This window comes from Canis aureus, chromosome 4 (assembly GCF_053574225.1).
Source record: "Canis aureus isolate CA01 chromosome 4, VMU_Caureus_v.1.0, whole genome shotgun sequence".
Taxonomy (NCBI): domain Eukaryota; kingdom Metazoa; phylum Chordata; class Mammalia; order Carnivora; family Canidae; genus Canis; species Canis aureus.
The window spans coordinates 16,287,345-16,304,405 of record NC_135614.1 but is presented as its reverse complement, the minus strand read 5'-3'; the positions used below and the strand labels follow the sequence as shown (position 1 = coordinate 16,304,405).

At 43.9% G+C, this 17,061-nt stretch overlaps 1 long non-coding RNA gene across 1 annotated transcript in view; it reads left to right on the top strand.

Moving 5' to 3' along the window:
- The first annotated feature begins 14,961 nt into the window (after positions 1-14,961).
- Positions 14,962-17,061, top strand: part of LOC144312241 (uncharacterized) — an 84,353-nt gene continuing 82,253 nt past the window's right edge. The window contains exon 1 of the long non-coding RNA XR_013377736.1: positions 14,962-15,110. This is a non-coding gene — a long non-coding RNA (uncharacterized LOC144312241). The remainder of the gene's footprint in view (positions 15,111-17,061) is intronic.

The following is a 17,061-nucleotide window of genomic DNA, read 5'->3' as shown; positions in this document are numbered from 1 at the left end:
CCGGGAATATCAAGACCTGGAATGTTAGATTCTCAAATGGAGATGGGTTGCTGTCTTGCTACCCTACCTGGTTCCAGCTGCCTCCAGATAATTTCCTGGTTCCAGCTCGCTGCCTCAGGGCCTGATCTGAGCTAGTTCTCCATCACAGCTTCGGATGGAAAAAGACAGAGAAGATCTGATGGTTCTACTTGTGCCCTGCAAATTCCTCTCTGCTTATATCAGACCCCTTCCTGCAGCTGCTCCCATGTCCACATGTGCAAATGGGGTGTGGGCTTCCACTGTGTCACAGTGTTAGGAATTCTTTTTTCTTTTTTTAAAAAGATTTTATTTATTCATGAGAGACAGAGAGAGGGGGTGGGGGGCAGAGGGACAAGCAGGCTCCATGCAGGGAGCCCGACATGGGACTCAATCCCGGGTCTCCAGGACCACGTCCTGGGCTGAAGGCGGCGCTAAACTGCTGAGCCACCTGGGCTGTCCTCTTCCTTTTTTTCTGGAAGCATATATAACATACAATGTTATATGAGTTACAGGGGTATAACATATTGATTCAACAATTCTATACATTATTCAGTGCTCACCACAAGCGTAGTCGTCATCTGTCACCATACGGCGTTATTGCAATATTATTGACTATATTCCTAATGCTGTATTTTTTATCTCCATGACTTACTTATTTTATAACTGGAAGTTTGTAGCTCTTAATCCCTTTTATTTTGGTCATCTCCTCCATACCTCCCTTCTGGCAACCATAGTTCATTCTTCGTATTTAAGAGCCTGGTTTCTGTTTGTTTTGTTTTTTAGATTGCACATATAAGTGAAATCATATGGTATTTGACTTTTTTTGTCTGACCTATTTTACTTCGTATAATACCCTCTAGGTCCATCCTTGTTGTCGCCGGTGGCAAGATTTCATTGGTCGTATGTGTGTGTGTGTGTGTGTGTGTGTGACATCTTTATCCATTCATCTATTGATGGACATTTGGACTGCTTCCATATGTTGCCTACTGTAATTGAAGCTGCAATAAACATAGAGGTGTATATATCTTTTCAAATGAGTGTTTTTGTTTTCTTTAGGTAAATACTCGGTAGTGAGATTATTGGATCATAGGGCCGTTCTATATTTAATTTTTTAAAGATTTTATTTATTTATTCATGAGAGACACATAGAGAGAGGCAGAGACACAGGCAGAGAGAGAAGCAGGCTCCCTACAGGGAGCCCAATGTGGGACTCAATCCTAGGACCCCGGGATCACGCCTTGAGCCAAAGGCAGACGCTCAACCATTGAGCCACCCAGGCGTTCCTATTTTTAATTTTTAAAGTAACCACCATACCCTTTCCACAGTGGCTGCACCAGCTTGCATTTCCATCTATAGTAAACGGGGGGGTTCTTTTTCTCCACGTCCTTGCTAACATTTGTTTCCTGTGTTTTTGATTCTAGCCACTCTGACAGGTATAAGGCAACATGTCACTATGGTTTTGATTTGCATTTCCCTGATGATTAGTGCTATTGGGCATATTTTCACATGTCTTTTGGTTATCTGTATGTCTTCTTTGGAAAAAGGTCTATTCAGGTCCTCTGCCTATTTTAAACTGGATTATTTGTGAGGTTTTTTTTGTTTATTTTTTATTTTATTTTATTTTTTAGTGTTGAGTTGTATAAATTCAATTCAGTTGTATACAGTTTGGATATTAACCCCTTATTGGGTGTATCACTTGCAAATATCTTCTCCCATTCTGTAGGTTGCCTTTTTGTTTTGTTGGTGGTTTCCTTCACTTTTTTTTTTCCACAAAAAAGCTTTTTATTTTAGTGTTGTCTCAATAGTTTATTCTTATTTTTGTTTCCCTTGCCTTGGGAGACATATCTAGAAAAATGTTGGTAAGTCCAATGTCAAAGAGATACTGCCTATGTTTTTCTAGGAATTTTATGGTTTTGGATCATGAATTTAGGTCTTTAATCCATTTTGAGTTTATTGTGCATGGTATAAGAATGTGGTCTAGTTTCATTCTTCTGCATGTGGCTGTCCAGTGTTCCCAATACCATTTATTGACGAGACTGTCTTTTCTCCATTGTATATTCTTGCCTCCTTTGTCATAGATTAATTGATCATATAAGTGTGGATTTATTTCTGTCCAATTGATCTATTTTTGTGCCAATACCTTCCTGTTTTGATTCTGGTGGCTTTGTAATATATTTTGAAATCTGGGACTAGTACACATAGCTTTGTCCTTCTTTCTCAAGATTGCTTTGTTGCAGTGTTTCGAATTCTTTGAGTGCATTCTGAGGACCCACTTGAATTTAGGCTCATGTGACACCTAAGAGAAACTCCTCAAATACCTTCCACTCAGCAGGTAAATTTTGCATCCTTATTGAATTATTTGAAATTACTTTGGTTTTTTGGCTAGTGAATCCTACTGTTATCCAGATGTAACTCAGGATATAAATAAGATAGAAGCTCAACCAACGTTAGTGGGAGAGCAAGAGCGAGAGATGAAATGCTGTAAGGTAAGTGCTAAAATCCTGATGTGAAACACAAGGTAAAAAGGTAGCTGACACCTGGAAAATGTAATGCCCTTGCAAAGTGGCAAAGAACCTAGGAAAGTGGATAGACCCCAGGTACATCCTGGCTTCAGCACTTCTTAGTTATCCAGCATTGATCAAGTTGCTTAATTGCTCTCATCCTGTTTCCTCGTCCATAAAATCTATCCCATATGATTTTAGGGATTAAACAAGATAATACAGGCAGAAAAACTTTGCATGGAACACATCGAGCTTAACAGACATGGACTACTATTATTACAGAAGTTCTCACAGCGAGTATGCGATGGAGCCATGTCTGATTCCAAAACCCTTGGGCTGTATCTACGAAGCCACGTGTGTGGCCGTCCCTGTCCTTCCTCTCAGAGTACAGTTCTAGGAAGTCAACACGTCACTGCCTGCTGAATCACGCCTGACATGGATCTGGCTCTGAGCAACACGTGCTTCCAGCTCTGCAGTTGCCTGGGTCTTGCCTCCCCACCAGCTCAGGGGGCAGCTGAGGAAGTTCGTGGGCCTTGCCATGAGGATTGCTCAAGAGGGCCCGGCAGGGACCACAGGGGCTGCTTCATGCCAGACCCTGAGAACTTCTGCCATGGGAATGGGTAGGGTGGGGTAGGGTGTGGTGGGGAGGTGAGGGGCTGTGTACCACCGAGTGCCTGCGGAGGGAGGTTGGGAAACCAACAGAACCACTCTCTAGCCAAACCACAATCTATGCAGATCTTCTAAAGAGAAGCTAAATGATGAGAATCTCTCAATCCAGGAAGATGGTGATTTATATGGCCAAAACTCTAAAAAAGAAAAAAAAAAAGCAAACGGAATTGAGAGTATAACCACAAACACAAGCCGTACCACCAAATGGCACAGTGTTCAGACTAGAGGGAAACCATTCAGACTCCAGTGCTTAGTTAAGGACAAGATAAGGGAATGTCAAATTATGAAGTGGGTATGGAAGAAACAATGAATATATTGCTTATTAAATGGCATAGTTAAAATATATTCCTTGTTATTTATACCCTGTCTGTTTCCAAAGTAAGGATTTGAAACTGCAGCTCAGAATGAAAACTGCCTTGGGAAAAACAAAATGAAGTACTTGTCCCAGACCACCCTGAAGTGTGAAAGGCATTTCAATCCTCATAGGTTCCCAGCGTGCAGGGCCCCACATCCATAGATGCCACAAAGCTAAATAAAGTTTGGCAAATTCTTCCTCCAGACTCATTTACAAACAAGGAAACTGAAGCCCAGGGAGGGAAGGAATGTTCTAAGGAGCACAGCCACTCAGGGTATCAATGAGAGTCCAATTGGGAAAAAAGACACAGCACGGAGGGAAACAGAGGAAAGTTCATGCGAGGAATTGGTTGCACAGGTAATGGGGATGTGGGAAAGCCAACAGGCCATCGAGACAACACGAGATTGCCAACAGCAGAGAGCCGACCATCCCTGCTGGAAGGAAAAGAGGAGAAAGCAGAGTTGCAGGAGGCCAGATGTCACGCTCCTGGCACAAGCCTCGTCCTGTGAGAACTGGTACCACCAAGGTTAGAGACCGAGGCCTGGGATGCTCCCTGAGGCAGAGAGGAAGGAGGAGAAATATCCTGGCTTTCTCCTCACTCCCCCTCTCCAGTCACCTTTCAATACCTCCCACTGGTCAGACCCAGCAAGAAGCCAGGAGCCACAGTGGGAGTGGGAGATGCAAAAGCGGGGTAAAGACCACGGCTCAGGCCTGTGGCCACACTGTCCATCATTAGACACTCGTTTCTTGGGCACCGCTCTGGGCGACACCGCTGTCTGGGCAGAACACAGGAATCTCTTGGTAGCAACCATCAGAGCTGCCTCTCGAGTGGCAGCTATGGGGACCGTGTCCCAGTTTGCCAGTGAGTGTGCTCCTGAGAGGTCTCGGGATCAGGGCAAGGCTCACACGTAGAGGCTCACTGTTATCAATCTTTCTAGATAGCGTTTTAAAAAATGCATTTGTTTGGATTTCCATAGATTGAGTTGATTATTTTCTCCTCCTCTTCCCTAGATTTCATTCATTTATTCATGAGAGACACAGAGAGAGAGACAGAGACTAGGCAGAGGAAGAAGCAGGCTCCCTGTGGGGAGCCCGATGCAGGACTCGATCCCAGGACCCTAGGATCATACCCTGAGCCAAAGGCAGACGCTCAACCACTGAGCCACCCAGGCATCCCGATTTTTCTTTTTCTTTATGAGAGGGACTTTCGGGAAATACAGAAGTCCTAAAATTTTAAGTTTAGAGTGGAAGCATTACCAGGAAGCGGTTTGTGGGGGGAAGGACTTTAACCCCTTAAAATAGCCACTGGCTCCCCTAAGCTATCCCAAATAGACACAAGTGTTGAAGTAAAACACTGAACCTCTGCATATGCAGCTTCAAGACAGGTTTCTAATCTCTGCCTTGCAAGTAGATTATTGCCCCTGAGACCTCTCTGTATAGAACTTCTAGAGCAGCATTTGCCAAGAGGCAGGGGCAAATTTTGGGATGTTGGTCAGCTTGCTCACCACAGGCACTAACCATTCGGGAGGCAAGGGTGCTGCCAAAACACTGTCCTGAGACCTCTTATGTGCCAACAGTTAATCCTTTCAATGCTGCATTTTCAAGGTGATAGTGGGAGGGTTAGTGGAGTGGTAGGGCAGCGACAGTTTGCCCACTGATTCAGAAGCATCTCAGTAGTTTCTTGTATTTAAAGATTTTATTTATTTATTTGAGAGAGAGAGAGCGTGAGAGAGGGCACACAAGTTAGGGAGGAGGAGGGAGGGGCAGAGGGAGAGGGACAAGCAGACACCCCTCAGAGCAGGGAACCCAAGGCCAAGCTCAATTCCAGAACCCTTAGATCACGACCTGAGCTGAAAAAAGACAGACGCTTAACCAACCGAGCCATCCAGGTGCCCCCATCTCAGTGGTTGGATAGCCAGGTGGCCACACTGGTGCATACTACTGAATATGGACATTGCTGTGAGGTTCCTGACACAGGGTGCTCACTGACAGAATGGAGAGCCCTTTCAGGTGGCCCAGCAAAAGAGTCCTAGCAGCTGGAGCGGAGCTTGTCTGTGCTCCTCTGTTTCTCTCCAGGCCCACTGCTGACTCCAGGGCCGTGACATCTCTAACTTGTGCTCAGGGTTTGGTCCCCAGCACAGCGTGGGGCACACAGGTAAGGAAAGTGAACTTGGAAGCTCATGGAACAGATGAGCTGAGCTCCCTCCCTCCAGGACAAGTTTTGGTTTTTTTTTTTTTTTCCAAGATCTTCCAGAAAAAGCAGAACCTTTGCCCAGACAGGGCAAGTATGTCACAAAGTTCTGCTTTCACTGTGTGTTAAGTGGAAATGATTAGGCAAGCGAGTAGTAAGAGATTCCTCTCTGCGTTTCCTCTGTTTTGGGAGGTCCTGCCTGGGCTTCTGCACACTCAGATCGACAGTACAAACTGCCATGATTTGCACTGATAACCCCAGGATGCCTCACTTATCTGTCATCAGGACTTATCCACAGAGAATGCTGCTAATGGGGCCACTTCCTGCAAACATATGTCAGTGTGAGTGTGTGTATGTTCAGGACTGACTTGAAGGAGTTAGTGTTGACAAAAGAGTTAGGGCTTGTTTCAAGTGCCTGTGGCTAACCAAGTGCTGTCCTTGAGCTGTGAAATCTGGACTAGGTTCATAAAACTACTGCCCCTAAGACCACAGCTACTGTCTTCATCCCCACACTCATTCACTGGGTACTGATTCTGTGCTAGGTTAGACATTCTACATCCGAGATGCAATCAGTAGCTCTGCATCATCTCATTCTCCCAATTTTACAAATGAGCAAACTGAGCAAATATCCTCAGCTCTCATGGGGGCCTGTGGGGGTAACCTAATTGCCCACCTCCAGGCGCTTCCCAGCTCAACTGGACTGGCAGGCATATGAAACAGGTGAAACATTTTGGTTGGTTGAGTTTTAGACTGAGAATTGGTAGACCTGTCAGAGGTTCTCAAGCCTGGCAGCATTTTTTAGAATCCCCTGGAAACATCTCTAAAAACATCAATGTTGGGGTCTCTCCCCAAATCAATTAAATCACATTTGTTAAGGATGCAGCCTGGGCATTGTTTTTTGTTGTGTTTTTAACTCGCCAGGTGATTCTAATGAGCCTCCAAGGCTGGTAACCACTATCATGGACTCTAGTTTCGACTCCATCTTTTTGGGCATTTACCTTGAGCTGCCTTAGCTGTAAAAAGGACTTCACGGTGGCAGGAGCTCACCTCTCAGAAACGGGAGCAGGAGTGCAGGAGCTATCATAAGAGGAGCCCTAGTGCTGGAGTTCCAGTTTCCAGCTATGTGACTGCTGCGGGCAAGCTACCTAACCTTTCTTAGTCTCAGGCAATAACTGAACTGACATGGCTTGTGTGAGTTAAATCATGACAATTTAACAAGATGGCCCAAAGAGAACATTTAGACCTGGCATAGAGGAAGCACCCGTTGCATGTGAGCTGTTCGTGTTGTCAGAGTTCCCTGAGTTCTTTGGAAGTGCTGTCTACCCAAGACAGTGGTTGTCTAGTAATGATTCAGTCAGTATTGTTGTAGTGAATTGTGGTTCTCAAGTCCTTAGACATGGAAAATGTTGCCTAAATTAAGCGGAAGGGAAGAAAAAGGATGGACCTAGGGGACCCAGAAGCAGGAGGCGTTTCCCAATAGCAGGGAAAAGTTGGTCTAATTGACTTCCTCAGGTAGAATCATCACAAACCAGCTGAACGAGTCACAGTTTCCCCTAGCAGTTAGGTCAGCTTGGGAGGAGTTTTGTAGATGCCCCTCGCACACAGAGTCCCTGGGGTTTAGATGCACTTCAGCTGAAAGGCATCAACTAGTATGGACAATGAACCTGAGGCTTTCAGTCGGCTGCAAGGCAAAGAAACACCAGCAGCTCAGGAATGAAGACTAACCCACTATCTGGGTTCACCATGAATTGATGCTCTGGGCTCCCCATACATGCAGAGCATCTCCACTAGCTGTCAGCACATCAGTAAGACTCTGCAAGGTGAAAGCAAACCTCGTGCCCTGGCTGTTCAGAGTCCTGGTGATGCAATAGTCTAACCCAATAACAGAGGAGGCCAGACTGCCTAGTTGGAAAATAAAGCCCGTTTAAATGACTTTAAGAAGGAAAAAAAAAAGGAGGGGGGATTTCACAGGTCTGAACACAGGAAGCGTAAGTTCAGATATCTCCTTTGTTGTCTTTCTGTGGAAGTCACGCCAATCTTTCCACCATAGAACGTTATTTAGCTACATTTGGAAAGCCAAGTGGCTCCCCATTCCCACTGGGTTTCTTTCTCTTTCCTGCAGAATTATATAATGTTGAAGAGCCTAGAACATGGGTTCTGAGCAGGACCCCCATGGCAGCTAAGCATGGCTGGCTTGGGGTCTAGACTCAGGAAATTGCAGTCTGGGACCCCATTCAACAGCCTCTCAGACCACAACATCCCATGCTCGCAGGAAAAATAAAAGCCAACATTTAAAATTTAAAAGCCAAGAACAACAGAACTTGTGGTTGAAGTTACCTATTCACCATTTCCTCCTCTGTTACTCAAACCTAACTTTATAACTATAACTGTGTCTATTTAGTAACTGCTTGGTACTCTGTCCCAGGGTTCACAGAAATGGGCCAGGGGACCCTGGTGGATCTTCACATACTCTTTGACGTAGGTGCTGAAGGCCTCCTTATTGGGCTTAGAATAGTTATGATAACTCCCCTAGGCTCCTGCTACAGGAGCATATACATTTCAGGGTGTTAAGCTGGAAGAGTTATGGTGTCATATGTTGGGGGATCTAGGTTCCCATTGGAATCTTCTCAGGAAGGACTCTCTGCCAAAAGAAGACGGTATGACTCTCCAATTATTGTAAAGAGGAAGGCAGGCTAGCCAGCCAAAATGAGATAGGACATTCATCTTAGGGAGCGAAGCCATTTCTGGGTTATGTAATAGACCAGCAGCTGGTGTCTTTCAGAATCCAGTTGAGAAACCAACTAAGCTACAAACCCAACCGATAATCCCTTGGTACCTGACAGCAATCACATTCACAGAGACTGAACATAATGAATTCAAATAGTCAGTGGCATGAGGACGTTTATATCACACAATACTCGGAATCTGTCTCATAAAATCTCTTAGATGTATTTCTTCTCCTCCTAACCGCTTTCCTGCAGGACCTTCACATGGGCTTCTTTTCCCATGATTCTTCCCCAAAGCAGTTCTCAGCCCAACTCCCACCTTTTGCTTCTTTCTCTCCTGGATGTTTTCCTGTAACATTGAAATCCTGCCCCTTTATCTGAAGAGCTTTCCCACTGTCTCACAGAACTAGGGCATCAGCCTGGCACCCAGCCTGCAAGGCTCCCTTCTGGCCCAGGCAGGTTCATTGAAGCGCATCCCAGCTGCACAGCCCTTCCTACGAAGTGTGTCTGCATGGGGGGCACAGATTCACTCACTCACCACGTCCTTGTAGGAGGTGCACCTTGTGGTAGGCTTCTCTTCTGGAAGACAAAACAGACAAATATCTCTGCCCTTGGAGCTCCCATTCTAACAGGGGAACGAAGTTTTATCTAACACATACACACCTGCAAACACGTTATTTGGTAATTGATTTCCACGTGTGCATGTGCATGTGTGTGCATGTGTGACTGTGTGCATGTGTGTGTGTGTGTGTGTGTGTGTATAAATCAATAGGTAAATCTAAGTCAGTCTCTAGCATGTGGGTTCTGTCATCCTCAGCAAGTCCTTCTGGCATTTTCTTTGTCTCTTGCTTTTCCCCTGAGAGATGGTAGGTGAGCAGGGCCCAGCTCAGCTAGGGTGATTCCTACAGGGGTTGTGGGGAACACACTATTTGAAGGCCTCTTACTTCAGATGCAGTACTTAGGAGACTATAGCCTGGAGGGGCATAGCAGAGCCAGGTGAGACAACCATCGTGGAGTTGGGGGGAAGACAATGCCTTGGAGGCAAGGTGCAATATAGGAGTCAAGAAATCAGAACACACAAAGCAAGGAGTGGTGGAACAGCAAATGGGAAGTGGTCCCCAGCAACACTGGAGGCAGAAGAGGTGATGTTTTCGTCAGGTGTGGAGGGATAGCCAGGTTCACTGAAGGGTCTAGGTACACACTCTATCCTGAAGAAAGGTCCTTTCTCCTCTTCCTCTCCCTCAGCTCTTCCAATCCTCCTCTTCCTCTCCTCTTCCTCTCCCTCACAGCTCTTCCAATCCTTCCCCACAAACCCTATAATGGAAACAGGAATCTTGTCTGTCTTGCTCAGAATAATGCTTTGCAAATAGTGGGTACATGCTAGGCGGTGACTGGTGGGCTGAATGATGGGCTTACTCCTCCTAAGCCTTTGCAGCCCACCTCAGCTCCCTGATTTCTTCGGAACTGAAGCCCTCAGTCACCTGGCATGAAGTTCTTATAGCATGGAAAGCACACAGAACCAAATCCTGACTCTGACTCTTACCAGATGTTTCCAAACTACTTAAATTATCTCCACCCTCAATTTTCTCATCTGCAAAGGGGGATATTCCTCACAGGTTGGTAGTGAGAACCATGGGAACAATGTGTAGGCACAGAAGTCCCCGGCACATTAATGCATGAATTCAGCACTTCTCTTGCACTGCTACATTTGATGCCTCTTTTGTAATTGCTTCCAATTCTTTAAGTTTTCCACTTAACAATAATAGGAATGGCCCTCATTTGTGGAGCAACTTCCCTCCAGCCCTGCACACTGCAGCTGTTGCATGCATACATTATCTTTAATGATCATATCCTCCATGGGAGGAAGGCCCTCTTATCCCCATTTGTGGAACAAGGAAACAGAAGCTGGGACAGGAAAAGGGGATCAATCAGGCTTGCCTCTGTTGTCAGTGCTGGAGTTGGAATTTGAAATTGGATTCATCTGCCAAGTGGCTTTGCTGGCCTCCTAGCCTAGAGCATACACTTAGGCTGTATGGCTATGCTAAGTTCAAGGCCAGCCATCACATCTATGTTTTTTTTAGGTTTTGCTCTATTTTATTATGTTTAAATTTTATTTTTTGTTTTATTGGGGTATAATTGACAATTAAAATTTTATGTAGTTGAAGTGTGTGACTTAATGTTTGGATATAGGCATACTTTGGTATATTCACGATCAAGCCTCACATGATTACCTTTTTTGCTGTGAGAACACTTACGATACACATTTTAACCAATCCCAAGTATACAACACAGTGTGGTTACCTCTAGTCACCATGACGTACACTAGATCTCCTGGATTTATTCATCTTGCATAACTGAAACTTTGTACCCTTGACCAACATCTCCCCATTTCCCCTTCCCCCAGCCCCTGGAAACCACTGTTCCACTCTGTGTTTTTATGAGTTTGTCTATTTTAAACAGGAATGACGTCTTCATCATCTGTGTCTCCAATAACTCTTATACTATAGATATCAATATATTTGTTTGGTTTTAAACATTCTAGGAGAAATAGTATCAAGACTGAAGATGCAGAAGCTCATTTGCTAGCTCTAAAACTTTATGATGCTCTTTACAGACTGCAGTCTCTTGACTCAGAGAGGTTAAGTAAACTAAAAGTATGAATAATCTCAAGAAAGTGGTATATTCCTGCATGATAAAAGATACAAGGGATGCTGGAGGAACATCCCAGGGTATATGGGATGCTGTCCAGAAGAACAAACACTTTCCCTGGCCTGTTTGGACTATGGGTTAGACTGGGTTGGCATGTGATGCCTTGCTTGGCAAGACAGGACAAGAAATGAATCAATTGCCCAGCGCGATGGTATGTGCTATTTCCAAGCTGCCTAGCTCATGAGTACTGCACAATCCAGCAGCCCACTCTAATTTGTCACACCAAAGGCTGCCTTCTTAGTAAACAGTTGTCCACACTTCTGTTCGTTCTGAGTCACCACTTAGTGTTCAAACTGAAATGCCAGCGCAGTCCTTGGAATACACCATGCAGTGTGAAACCGAGGGAGGTGGGGTTGGGTGGGATGGCACTTCCCGTGGAAACTTCCGTGTCCTGCAACGGAGCCAGAACCTCCAGCTGGAGTTCTGCAAGGATGGCTGCAGGGCAGCCCCTGTTGATAGCTATCCTCTGTAGGTGAATCTCCTCTCTTTATGACTGAGGAAACGGGATGAACTGGTTCAGTGACTTGCCCAAGGTCTCCCAAGTCCTTTCATGACTGGGCTCTTACCTCTCCTATGTTATCCCCCATCTCATCCCACATGTATTTTTTTATGATTGTGTTCAGTGGCAAGTAACAAAAAGCTCAATTAATCCATTGCTTAGACAAACTGGGAGGTTAATTTTTTTACTTTTTACTTTTTTTTTTTTTTTTTGGTAGCCAAGGTTGCTATGATGACTCCATGATATCTTTAGGAATCCAGGATCCTATCTTTATCCTATGGCTTTTTTCCCACATGCTTGTCATCCAGTGGTCACCAAATGGCTACTCCTTTACCGTATCTACATTCCAGTCTGGAAAAAACATAGGAGTGATGGATAATGAAGTATTCACTAACCAAGGCTGCCCCTTTTACTGAGCTTTTCTGGAAGCCCTCCTTAGTGACTCTTACTTGTATCTCCTTGGTCAGATGGGATTATATGGATGCCTACAGTGGCAAAAAGAATTGGAGACTGTTTGTTTAATTGGGCATATTGAAATTCACAATACAACCAGGGTTTGATTAATGAGGAAAAGGGGGAATTGATAATGGGTAGGTATATGGCAGCGTCTACCATATTCAGGAAATGTGTCTCATTTATTATTCTCCCTCTGGGGCTTAGCTTAAGGCATGGCACATAGTAGGCACTCAATAAGAGTCCAAGTAAGAGAGGAAGTTTTCTGATCCTTAGACCAATGCTACTTGCCCAATGTGACTCAGCACATCTTTGACCTTTCAGACATGAAGCAAAGCCTTCTGGGGATGGGGAAAAATAACAGGGTGAGATCACTGGGGGTTGGGGATGGGATAAATCTCAGACATACTTACTGCTCAGCTGGAAACACTCAACTTAGCAATGCCTGGGAGCTAGAAAAGAGGAAAAGAAAGGTCCTCCTGAGAAGTATAACTGTATGTTGTCTGTAGAGCTCCTATTCTCAAATCAAAAAGAACCTGTTGGTCACTATAAGACTGTAAGAGCCTCATTAGGTTTGTGGGACATCTTCATCCCATTTTCCTTTCTTGTAGTTGAGAATTCCTCTGCTACAGAACTAGGCTGTCTTTTGTCCTCTAAGGCCAAGCACTATTTCTGTATGTCATGCTTGTTTCCAGCTTTTCACAATTATAAACAACTTTGCAATAAACATCCTTGAAATAAATCTTTGGGTTCATCCTTGTGCATCTTAATTATTATTAGTCTAAATTCCAAAAAGTAGAAATGCTCATTTTTAAGGACTCCAATGAGCATTGTCTAACTTCCAGAAAGTCTAGTTACTTTACACTTCTGTCAGTCATAAATGGAAAAGTCTTCCATCTTTCCAGCAGTGGTTGACCTTTCCTTCTGAAAGCTTCAATTGTCTGGCACTCATTCTGAGGGTCTAGTCCTTCTTCCTCTCCTCCAAAATAACAGCAGAATAACTCCAAACTGAAAACAGATATGGAGGACACCTGGTGTTAACATGTTTCAATTTCCTGACTTGATTGTAAATTTCACTTCAGAAAGAATGTGGTTCTAGACTGTGTACATAAAGGAAACATTCATTAAATGCTTGATGAGGGAACTCTGAGATGGTTCCATGGGCTCAGCTGGGATCCTAAGGGTCATTCCTGACCTGTCTATTGTTCTCCATCAAGTCATCAAGTCCTGTCAATTTGACCTCCTAAATACAAAGGTATTACCTTTTCCTCTTCTGAATCATCTTTGCATTTGCCTCTGACTCAATCATGTCCTCTTCATCTCCCCCCATTGCTTATCTTGCCATTCGTTTCTTTCCTACTATGCCTTCAATCCATTCTCCACATAGCTCCAGATTGATTTTTCTAAATACCTATGACCATGTCAAAACCAGCTTCACCCCTTTTTTAAACCTGTGCTCACAACCTAACAACTACCTAAGGTGCTATTTTCCCTCACGTCCATGTGCAAAATAAAGATTCCATAAATGAGACTTATTGAAAGGAGTCTCCTTTGTTCACTATTTCCCATCCCCTTTCTTCAGAGAGCCATCTTAAAAACCACCTAGTTGAACTTCTACATTTTATAGATGAGGACACTGGAGAGCTCACACCTAAAACACCATTCCTTTCCACCTCAAATAGCAAACTTACATTCCCTGTTAAGATTCAGCTCATTTCACTCAGAATAATACCCTCCAGTTCCATTCTCTTTCCAGGAAGGCTTGTGACACCCTCTCTTTTTAGCCCAGGCTAGGGGCCCTTTCTACATGTCCTCATAGCAAGCTGTGCTCACCCTTTCTTTACATGGTGACTGTTTTTTTTCATTTATCTTTTAATCTTCCTCAACTAGACTGTAAATTCCTTGAGGGCAAGGATTGTGCTTTGTTCATCTTTCTATAGACTCTCAACAGTGCACATATTCAATGATGGCTACATAAATGTTTATTGAGTGAATAAATGAATGCCTGGTTACAGATAGAGAAAACACACTGATAGTGACTGTCTCCAAGATGTATAGACAAGATTACTAGCTTCCCTCTTTCACATCCATGTGATGTGGGTGCCTTCCTTTCAGTGAAATACCCTAAGAAGGTTAGGGCCAAGTAGGGCTTCCATTTGGTAAAGGCTTTTTCCTTCTAGACAGTGGTCTAGAAGGAAAACCATTGTCTAGAAGGAAAACCAAACCAAATTTGTGGGATAACGAAACCAAATCATCACCTCACCTGTGTACAATGTGACAGGGTTTGAAAACATTTACGTTTCAATAGCTATATTTTCTAAATCTATCATTCATTAAGAGCTTACGATGTACTGGTCCTATTTAATTCATGGTGCATATTTTTCATCTATTCCTTACAACAGTCCTAAGTGTTTAGTGCAAATTAGATTTACAAATTTACATATCAAAAATTTCAGAGGTGGAGAGGTGAGAAACCTGGCCAAAGCCCTGTGGCTAGTAATTGGTTCAAAACTGGTATTTCAGCTTCTAGGGCTCACATCCTTAATTTTAACCTGACACCCTTTCCAAGCAATCTTCTTACCCACCCCACAAAGCTGATGGAGCTTGTGCCCCTGTGCCCACCTTACTTATGAGGACACTGAGCCTGAGCGGTAACAGAACATACCCAACACCACCTGGTTAGGACCTTGAGGCAGGTGGGACAGGATTACAGGTCTCCTGACTCTTAGAACTCTTGTCTGTTTAGTGGACACAATTTAAAAAAAAAACGATCATGACAGTGTAACGGGTTTGTTTAATGATACATGAAGTTTATTAAGAGCCCCAGCTGCTGTGGTCCTGCAAACCCCCAGGCTCTGGGCAGGCCCTTTGCTCAGGCATTCTAAAGAAACGGCTCCCTCTTTAGGCCAACTGGAAAAACAGCAGGGACTCTGGGCACACAGCCCCCAAACTCCCCTGAGCACCTGCCAGCGTGGTGGAACTTAGCCGGGTATATTTTGGATGTCTTCAAACGTTTGTCGTCGTTGTTGTCGTCGTCATTGTCATTGTTGCTGTTGAGTGCCCATTAAGAGATCATATATTATCCGGGACTGTGCAGTTGAAAAATGGTTTGGTGGCTAGTATTAAATCACACATTAATCTCATCTCTGTGAGTTTGTAATGCCTTCCTACAAGGGAAGCTGATTGCCTCTTTTTCTCCATCTCCATCATGATGGAAAATAAGAGGGAGGAGAACTGAAGCTGCAGAGGGAGGTGATCTGGAAGGGGCAGATTCTGAGCTATAGCCCATGGGTGGGTTGGCCTGTTGCTGACCAGATGGCGGAGATGGGAAGTGGCTGGGCTCCAGGGCCTCTGTGATGCAAACCTTCTGCTGCGTCTAAGGAGCAAGAGTGGAGGAGGAGGGGTGAGAAGATGAGGGAAAAACAGGGTGTGACTTGGACAAATATGAAGACCCAAGACACAAAACACAGGTTGAGATATCTCTTCCACGCTTAGAACTAATTAATATTATTGACTAGATGCTCATAAAATATTTGATCTGGAAGGATTCTAGTGTCACCAAATCCAAATTCACCTCCTAAATTCTCATCCACTCATTGGACACAAGTGGTTCCCCCAAAATCCATATTCCCTTTCTTTTAGAGAAAATTTTAGGATGTGTACATTGCCGACCAATTTCCTTTCTGTGTGGAGAGCTGGAATGTCATACAGTTATAGCCCCAAAGTAGAGACTTGCTGTCAGAGAGCCCCCACTGACACAGCTTGAAGCCTTTTATTGCACCATAGAATGAGTCGCACTTCTGAATATTGGATAAGCAACTGATACCAGATCCTCTGTAAGGCCACCTGGATGGCCCCAGGGTATCCACATGCCCTCCCAGTGATGCAAACACCCAGTGGAATGTGCCCTTTCCCCCACTGGCACAGGGATTCCCAAGATTGAGAATGAACATTTAGCCTCCACTGTGAAGCAGTTGGCAATTCCTAATCCTCTTGGGCCCTTATTGCTCCCTTCTCTGAAATGAGAAGTTTGACAAGGATAGCTCCTAGCTATGCTGTCCAGAATCTAGAAGACCCTGGGGTGCAAGCCCTTCAGTCTATCTCATGGACTAAAGAGGCTCTATTGGGTATCCACCAAATATTTAGAGTCCAAAGCTAAAAATATGTTTGAAAACTACTGGACTACATGATCCCTGCTTTGGTTCACTCACTTATTCATTCATTCAACAAACATTTATTGAGCACTTGTTGTGTGTAGGGTACTGTTGTCAAGGAAACAACGTGAGTGAAAAACAGATTCCTTTGTGCAATAGAAGCTATAACTTAAAATCAGGACTATATGGCTTTCTACTATAGATGTGACCTTGGACACAGAGACCACATCCTCATCCAAAACATACTTTTGCACACATTTAACTTCCTGTTTTCTGGTTGTCTCACTTCCTCGTGAGAACTTGAAGCTTGATTGTTGAATACATGGTATTCACCTAGACCCAAAGTGTTAAGGAATATGATTTTCCTAACTAGGAATTAGGGCAATTTTTCTGACAAAAGAGGCTTTTAAAAAATGATTCATTTATTTATAGGAAAATTTGTCTGAAAGATATAAAAATATCATGTTTTGTGAATCCTACTTGACAGATTTTTTTAATGAAAAGAATAAGATTTCATGGGAAGAAATATCAAATATATCATAACAATGCAGTTAACATATTATTTGTGTAGTCTTCTTCATCATTGGTCCACAGGTGGACTGATTGAGGGCTGATCCATGACAGGTATTTTTCTAGGCATATATGCATCTGTTGCCTCATCTAATCACTTAAGCTGCCCAGCAATCCTGTGAGAGCTATTTACCAATTTTTAGAGATAATGACACTAAAGCTCAATATCTTTCTGAAGTTCACAAAGCCAGTTAGAAATCCATGTTTGAAATCCAT